We start from the raw sequence: 9,487 nt of genomic DNA on the forward strand, positions 1-9,487 counted from the left end.
ATCCGCTGTGTGATCAACTAAAAGAAACCTTAACAGCGCAAACCTATACATGTCTACTCAGAAGTAAGTACCATTGAATTCAGTGGGGCTTCCTCCTGGGTAAGTGTATGAAGGATTATAGTCTTACAACACAACCCTATGCGTATCTCCTGAGGAAAAAAAATCCTATTGTGGTCAATGAGACTTACTTTTGTGTAAGTGTGCATAGAATTGCAGGCTAAACCTCTCTTCTCAGTCCATCTTTCATTTAGGTTGTACAGCCTTAGCTTCATAGCCTCCCACAACTATATCTAAAAAAAAACACCCTAACACACCAGAAGACTGGATAATAACACTGGACTACAGTTCAGTGGTGTCATACACTATTGTCTCTCCATCCAAGCAACATGAGCAAACCAAGAATGATCTCCTTTGCAGGTCTGACATAAGAGGCATGGTGAATCAGACCAAGGGTCTATTCTGTTCACACTGTTGCCAACCAGCTGCCCATGGGAAACCCAGAAGCAGCCATGAGTGCAACAGCACCCTCCCACTCATGTTACCCGGCAACTGGTGTAAACATAAGCCATGGTCAGTCACAGTGCTCCCCCATAAGCAATATGCATATAACAGTGGATTTCATTTGCATTGGCAAAATCATATTTTACAAATCAATTTTTGTAAAATCACTTTTTTGCTTAAAATAACAGCATGAAGTCCTATCACTGCTGCTACCTGGTGTTTTGGGCTGGATATGCTACTGCCCAGTCATAGCTGCACTAAAACTTTGCATTTCTCAGTTGTTTTCTATGAGAAGTAACCAGGGGGCTAGAACAAAAAATAGGTTCAAAATTAACCAGGAAGTTCCTTCTGTAGACAAATGGTCACTCTACACTTATCTCTATGAGTTCTTCAGTCCTTAAGTCCTGTCGGACTCTTCGTGACCCCGTGGACCACAGCACGCCAGGCCTTCCTGTCCTCCGCTCTCTCCTGGAGCATGCCCATGTCCATATTCATTGCATCGGTGATGCTATCTAGCCATCTCATCCTCTGCCGTCCCCTTCTTCTTTTGCCTTCAGTCTTTCCCAGCATCAGGGTCTTTTCCAGGGAGTTTTCTCTTCGCATTAGGTGGCCAAAATATCTGAGCTTCAGCTTCAGGATCTGTCCTTCCAATGAGCACTCAGGGTTGATTTCCTTTAGGATGGACTGATTTGACCTCCTTGCAGTCCAGGGGACTCATAAGAGTCTTTTCCAGCACCACAGTTCAAAGACATCAATTCTTCGGCGATCAGCCTTCCTTATAGTCCAGCTCTCACAGCCATACATTGCTACTGGGAAAACCATAGCTTTGATTAGACGGACCTTTGTCGGCAAGGTGATGTCTCTGCTTCTTACTATGCTGTCTAGGTTTGCCATAGCTTTCCTCCCAAGGAGCAAGCGTCTTTTAATTTCATGGCTACAGTCACCATCTGCGGTGATCTTGGAGCCCAAGAAAGTAAAATCTGTCACTGCTTCCATTTCTTCCCCTTCTATATGCCAGGAAGTGATGGGGCCAGATGCCAAGATGGGGCCAGATGCCAAGTTTTTTTTAATGTTGAGTTTCAAACCAGCTTTTGCACTCTCCACTTTCACCCTCAACAAGAGGCTCTTTAGATCCTCTTCGCTTTCTGCCATTAGGGTGGTATCCCTATGAGTAGTACTGCCAAAATGTCTATCATGATTGTGACTTCATTGACTAAACACACTGAAAGGTGGTAGCAGGCTCCTTTCTCACAAAAATGACTGGACAGAATAGTGCCTGAACGTTTTGTCTTGTACCTCAGGTTTTACAAAAATTGTTCTTTTCAATTTGAACAATGGGAATCAGAGCTGGCTAGTGGGCCTCTGAGACGATGGTTTGGACACTGAAGCCTACTTAGTCCATGAGTTACTCCAGCAATGATTCTGGGTACAGCGAACTTAACTCTGGGAGGAATCTTGAAATTTTTTGATGCTAAGGAAATGGTTGCTGGCAGTCCAGCTTCAATTTCACTCATATGAATGGGGAGAGAATGCCCTGTTCCTGATCATGATAGGGAAGTTGCCAGTAGTTGCAAAAATTGTAGTGTGCCCGTGGGAACAGTAGAGGTCTCCGTACCCTCACAAAATGACACCAGGGAATCTCCTAGGTCTGCAGAATATAAAGCTACTCCTGCTGCTGATTTTAAGCTAGTTTTCAGCCATCACACATGTAAAACACCTTTGAGAGATAACATATTACACTAATCATGCAGTGTGTAGCTGAGGCTTGTCTCTTTTTTTACTTTAGTGTAAGCATACAGCCCAATTTGGATTCGCTGTGCTCTGGGAATGAAGGGTTAACCCCCGCCCCCTGTTAAAAAAAAAAAAGAGAGTCTCCATTGCGACTTTTTCTTGCTGCAAGTATACTAGAATGTGGAAAGCGGACCGTTTTCAACCAGGTGCACATTTTAGCAGATTTCCAGAGGTGTTAGTTTATTGCAGCTAAAACAACAATCACAGTCTTATGGTACCTTAAAGACTAACAGATTTATTCTGGAATGAGCTTTCGTGGACTATAGCCTCTGATGAAGTGGGCTATAGTCCACAAAAGCTTACGCCAGTATAAATGTTAGTCTTTAAGGTGTCGCAAGATTCTGTTATTTTACCCAATGTACGTTTTATACACAAATTATTGCCATGGGCAATGTCTTCAGTTCTCATTCTGCTCTCAAAACGAACAGCTTACATATATGTTGACAATACCAAGTGCCCAAATCCAAATATGTTACCACCTTGTTTTTAATTGTCTCTTTCCCCCTTGTCTTATGCATCACACATTTCTCATTTGAGATTTGTATAGGTAAATGGTACCCTGAATGCCAGCTGAACCATAGCATCTGGTACCAACATTCCAGAGAGCTTCCCTATGCTGTGCAAACGTCTAGCAAAGAGAGCTACTGCCTGCACCTTTAGAGGAGCTGCACAGAGGCAGCTTAGGAGCTCAAACAGGCAATATATATTCCTGCATTTCTGTCTCCACCTGGGTGCCTGGAGACACAGTTGTAAAGGGGAAGAAGCACTGGGATGTGGGGAGGGGGAGAGAAATGACAGGCATTACAAACGAAAATCAGAAAACAGGTGCTATATGACAAGATGAAAGGGAAAGGGATTTTTTAAAAATTTACTTCCCAAGTATAAAAAATATATATTTTTTCAAGATTTTTAAAAGACCCTTTAAGATTTTTTTTAATTTCTGCTGCTTTCTGTTTGAGAAGTGTATGTGTGTGAGAGAGAATTTAGTCAAGTCATGAGATACCAAGAAGTTAAGGCATTCAGTTTTTTGTCTCAGTAAGGTTTTGGGCTCAGCTTTGACGAAAGGTGTTCTAGTTTAGATCTGCTTCAGATAAATAAGCACCCAATACACCTGAAGACTTAGGTTTCTGTTCATATGCGAAATTATAACATATGTATAAGGTAGTTAAAACTGTGGTGATAACTGTATCCCCATCTTAATACCAGATGCTTACATGCCAGGGAGAAAAGTCAGCAAATAATTACAGGAAGTTGGAACTTTTTGGGGAGGAAATCATAAAAAGAAACACAAGGAAAATGGTACGTTGATCCTCGATTACTTGATATTCAAAAACCTAACCAGATGTGGGGAGGGCTTATTAAGTTTAATTTTAAGGGGGTGGGATTCTCTTGGTAACTTACATATAAACCCATCCTCATTCTGCCATTCTTGAGTTTCTTGGAGTTGCATGCTTCAGAGCCTAGACCCTGGGATGATGTTGCTGTACACAGCATTGTTTGGGAACTGGTAGGCCTACCACCACAAATGTAGCCTGTCTCTATGAGGAACTCACTTTTTAATCCATATTAGTGTAATACCTTTATTAGGTCAATCAAAAGATCACAAAAATTGTGCAAGCTTTTGAGATCTCCAGATCTTTTTCTTACTGTCAACATGGGTACCTTGGAGGGGGCAGGTTGGTCACATTTTAGTGAACAGCTATGGATATTCCTTTAGTTTAGGCCAAAGATTAGAAAGAAAAGGTTTATAAATGTTAACAGGTTTAGGGAATTGTCAAGCACTACAGAACTACATTCTGCAGTGCAAAGAAATGCTACCCTTCCCTCCTTCCTCCACCTATGTATCTTGAGAGTCTGCTACATTCAGCCTACAATTAAGCACAGCTCAATCCTGAAGATGGCAAAGTACCAAAGCGAGGAGAAATCGAATGTATCGAAAACATTTTGGATGATTACTTTCTTTATTCAGTCATAATTTATTCTGGTTGGGGCTGGAGAGAGCTCCCCACTACATTTTTTAAAGAGTTGCACTGTAATTATGAATCAGTAATCTATATTTTGTATAGAGTTCTAGATCAGGATTAGCATGAGATTTTCAGGAACAGATTTTTCCAGTATGGAAACATCCCTTCATCCTGCAACCCTGGCAAAAATCTGCCCCCCTTCCCCTGAACCTGCTATTTTTTGTTTGTTTGTTAGGAACACAGTTATGATTCTCAATGTGTTTAGTGTCACATCTAGTTTGTTCTGAAGAACACTTTGTAAATTAGATATAATGAAAAATGCTTCTCTGTACCCTTCTGCATATCTTACTATTAAAGCTGGGTAGTACTTCACCCAGTAAAAAAAAAAAAAAGTTGATTAGTGGAAATGAGTTTAACTAATTACAATAAATTTGCATAGGACTAAAACGCACACACATATATGCATATACATATTGTTGCATGCCAGCATCTTCATGAATGAAAAGGTAATGCATCTTCCAAGAGAGTGCTTGCCACCTGAGTTTTTGAAAGTGTATATTAAAATAATTAACTTTAAAACAAAGTATTGCCCAGCTGGGGATATAATTGGGCAAGACCCAGCCAAAGTTAGATGCTTTGAAGTCCCATTGATTTCATTGCTTTTAAAAGTTGCACCTCTATCCACAGTTTCTTGGCTGTAGATTCCCATTGAACTCAGTGGAACTCGCTGATAAATATGATTAAGATCAAGTTTCAGATCTCTCCCATTAACATCAATGGGACTTCAATATTAAACTTTGGCTGGATCCCTTCTGGATCTAACCTTGGCTTTGTTGCATTATTGTAGCAGCTGAGGGCAATTTGAAAAGGGGAACTCAATGGAATTTACTTCTGAATAAACATACTTAGGAAGACCTGAGAGAAATTTTCTCAATGCTCCCAAATAGTAAAAGAACAGGATCACCATATCTTGCTATTTTGCTTACTGTTTGGAGAATACATTTGGTAGGTAGGTGAAATTAATTATTCTTTACATCTATTTATCACAAATGCCTATAAAGGAGTACCAACAAAACATGGATCATTTATTGCTTTTTTTTTACCATGTCATTGACATTTGCCTTTATTATCTATTCTCTCCCCTCACCCCCATATCCATGTACTTCATGCCTCCTCCTCTGTACTATGCGTAATAAATCCGTTAGTCTTTAAAGTACCACAGGCTTCATTGTTGTTTTTGGTGGGAATGTTTACCTTACACTGATTCTTTTGCGGGCATTATGTAACGTCATTACTGGAAATGGAAAAAGAACTGATGGAGCTTAGGATACTCAATCCCATTTCTCCCATGCCACGCCACTGATACTATCAGGCTAATAACATTAGTCAGTATCCTATATCCCTCCAGGCTGGCATTAAGTGTAGTATAGGATTGCACTTAGTTAACAAAAATGGAACTGAACACTGTATGAGAGAAAAGATGGTAATTATCTTTTTTAATTGTCTATTTTCCATTGATTTGTTAAATGTAACAGAATTAGAGAATGGAATGTAAGAATAGCCACAGTTATCCTGTCCTTAATAGACAATATCCTTCAATCCTCTTTCATTTAGAAACTAGCATAGTTTACTCATGTAGAAAGAAATTCTGCAAAATAATCATTTTTCCCTATCACTAAATTGCTAATTAAAGCTGCAATCCTACAGACATTTACCTTGGATTAACTTCCATTTAACTTAATGGCACTTACTTCTGAATAAATATGCATAGTATTGCACAAGAAATGAATTTGACCAGTAGACAATGTCTCTATTCCCTACAAGAGTTGAGAGACCAACTTAACATTTAATATTTTGCTAGTCTGAAGCACTTCATTCTTTCGAACTGTGCATGTAAATATGGGGACCCTGTGTGCTCTAAGAGCTCTTAATTTAACATGTTTGATTTGCAAAGACTGTCATCAGAGCAATGAAATTTTACTCCCAGTCCCAGTTAAGATAATTCTCTCACTTATGATAGTATGCATCTACAGTCTTCTTAAATCTGGGATACAATTTATTATGACTGATAGAAATAAAAGTTATATTTTATCAGTAAAGACGCAAGCGAGCCTGATGTTGCTTCGGAATTAGAGTGGCCAGAAGCAAAAAAGGACAGGGCACGTGTACCTTTAATAGTTGTGTAGAACAGGGAATTTCAGCATATAACCACCATAACACAATTATTAAAAGTATTATTAAAGGTACTTGTATTCTTTGGCACCTTGCCACCTTAGTATGAATGAGATAAGGTGAAAAAAATGTCTCTGGTAGCTCTTCCAGGCATAAATCCTGAGATCTAGAGCATTTTTACATGAGGCTTTTATTGCACACTTATGACTGGTCACTCATGGAAGTTTGCAGGTCCTTTACACGATGTCGTCAACCTCCAGGGCATCTCCTGCACTTTCTGACCTTTATCCCACTTTTTAAAAGATCAGAGATAACCTGATAAGGAACATTAATCCGATATATCGGCAGTATGTAATGACAGAGTTGTGTTATAAACACAGCACCATTTACAGTGGCTGTAAAATGAAACATACAGAACTTGCTGAGAAAGACAACCCCGAAAAAAACAGCCCGTGTAAGGAGCCAATCTTAATCCTGCAAAGAATCTGGAAGCAGAAGCCCTGGTAAGCTGTGGGATAAAAAGCCTGGAGTGGTGAAGCCCAGAGTGTGGTGTAGTGGGTGACTTTGGGCAGTCACTGACTCTCAGCCTAACCTACCTCACAGGGTTGTTGTGAGGATAAAATGGAGAGGAAAACCATGTAAGCCACCGAGTTCCTTACAAGAGTAAAAAAGGTGGGATATAAATGTAATAATAAAAACAAAAAATAAATCCTGTCAGAAGAACAGCCATGTTGGATTAGACCAAGATCCATCTGGTCCAGCATTCTGTTCACACAGTGGCCTAGCAGCTGCCTGTGGGAAATCCACCAGTAGGACATGAGTGTGACAGCACCGTCCCGCTCAGGTTCCGCTCAAGGCAGAAATGCTGGTATGACACATCCTATGTGTCATCCAGCACCCTCCTCCCCTGCTCCGCCTTCCCACAGCTAGACAGCTGAAATCAGCTATCGAGCCGCAAATACAGGGTAGGAGAAGCGTGGAGGGAACTACCCCCTCCATGCTTCTCCTGCCCTGCTTTGGATAGACGGTCGCCTCCAAGTTCGGAGGCGGCTGCCTATCCCCATAGGATTGTGCCCTTAGTTACCCTTTTCTGCTCTTTTTCCAACTCAACAATATCCCTTTTTAGGTACAGTGACTAGAGCTGTACACAGTATTCCAAGTATGGTCGCACCATGTATTTGTACCCTTTTTTATAGCAGCTGCACACTGGATTGACATTTTCATCAAGCTGTCCACCACAACCCCAAGATTTCTTTCTTGGTTAGTCCCCACTAGCTCATCCCATCAGCTTATATGTGAGGCTGGGATTTTTTGCCCAACATGCATCACTTTACACTTGCCTAGACTGAACTGCATTTGCCATGTTGATGTCCATTCTCCCAATTTGGAGAGATCCTTTTGGAGCTCTTCGCAATCCCTACTTAGTTATTTCACTTCTATACCACCCAATAGCTGAAGCTCTCTGGGCGGTTCACAAAAATTAAAACCACAAGCTGCAGCATTTAAAAACAATATGTGGTTATGCTTTAACCATGCTAAATAAGTTGGTATCATCAGCAAACTTGGTTACCTCACTGCTCACTCCTAATTCCAGATCATTTATGAACAAGCTGAAAAGCATTGGTCCCAGTACAGATCCCTGTGGGACCCTTTCCCATTCTTTCACTATTACTTGCTTATCCAGAACTTAGATAACAGAAATGTGGAATACAGCTTCCCCAACATATCCAGGAGGTAGACTGATTTGTTAAAACCCAATTGTTTCCTTTTTTAAAATTTGGAACTATAACACCTTTTCCAGCACAGGAAAGTTTAAACTATCTAGTTCACATATGTAAATATTTTGGCTAATATTGTTGTTGTTCAGTCATTCAGTTGTGTCCGACTCTTTGTGACCCCTGTGGGGTTTTCTTGGCAAGAATACTGGAGTGGGTTGCCATTTCCTTCTCCAGTGGACCACATTTTGTCAGAACTCTCTTCCATGACCTGTCCGTCTTGGGTGGCCCTGCATGGCATAGCTTATGGCTTCACTGAGTTACGCAACCCCTTCGCCACAACAAGGCAGTGATCCATGAAGGGATCCATGAATATTATCCATGAATATTATCCATGAAGGCTAATATTGGGACACACCAACTGGATGGAGAAAGACTTTATCAGGGAGATCTTCACTAGCCACACTTGAGCACTGGCTATGAAACCAAAGTAAGTCCCAGTAACTCCTTTTATCGTTTGATATAGAATTAAATAGTTTTGCAAAATAAAAATTTAAGAATTGGTTCTGACACTAGGCAAAGGCAAAACTTTTCCAGAAATCTTCTGGGGCTCACTTGAGTTTCAGTGGGACCTCTCTCTTTGGCTACTCCATTTAGTTTTTCTGGCTGGATTTTGCTTATTGCAGGTGAAAATTACCACAGATTGTTTGTTTTGGTATTATATTAATTATACTGTATTATAATCTGTGATTTGTTAGTTGCCTCATGGAGGTTTGTTTGGCTCCGAAGGTGGGATATATGTATTCTAATTTTTTTTAATTGCATACACTTTCTAGAAACAAAATAATCTACCCCAGTGCTTTACCTGGAGCTAACACGTGCGGACCATTCCTTCTAATCTGCCAAAAGGTTTCTCTCAGACTGCACGTATTTCATGATGGAAGCGGTTGATACTTAGGGAGTCACCTAGTTTAGGGCAAACTCTGGTTACTGAAGTTGTAATTGCACAACATTTGAAGGTCACCCCTAACTGTTTTTGGAAGAAGAGACTGTTGTGCTTTTAATAAAGAAAATTATGCACCTTTATGTACACCAAACGTAACTCAGGTGTTGTGTAGCCCTGCTTTTTTGGCGTATCTTCCCCATCACTGACAAATGTGGGTCAGGCTAGTTTTTAAAATATTCTGGAGGTAAGGTAACCAACCAGCTGGATTGTGCTCCTCCTCCTTTCAAAGGCAGCACGAGCTGAGAGGACCCCGAATTCTCATCCCTTCAGGGAATATTCCATCCCATCGTTTTCGTTAGGGGAAATCCTCCCCTTTGTTGCCACGGTAACTGTCGCCT

The 9,487-nt window shown here is 40.6% G+C and overlaps 1 pseudogene across 1 annotated transcript in view; it reads right to left on the reverse strand.

The window, feature by feature from the left end:
- The window catches only part of LOC146352896 (protein CFDP2 pseudogene), a 1,048,348-nt pseudogene that overhangs the window by 922,364 nt on the left and 116,497 nt on the right, over positions 1-9,487 (reverse strand). The gene's annotated exons all lie outside the window — the stretch shown is intronic.

This window comes from Heloderma suspectum, chromosome 2, assembly GCF_057233095.1.
Source record: "Heloderma suspectum isolate Gila_16-S chromosome 2, 16-S_ref, whole genome shotgun sequence".
Classification (NCBI taxonomy): domain Eukaryota; kingdom Metazoa; phylum Chordata; class Lepidosauria; order Squamata; family Helodermatidae; genus Heloderma; species Heloderma suspectum.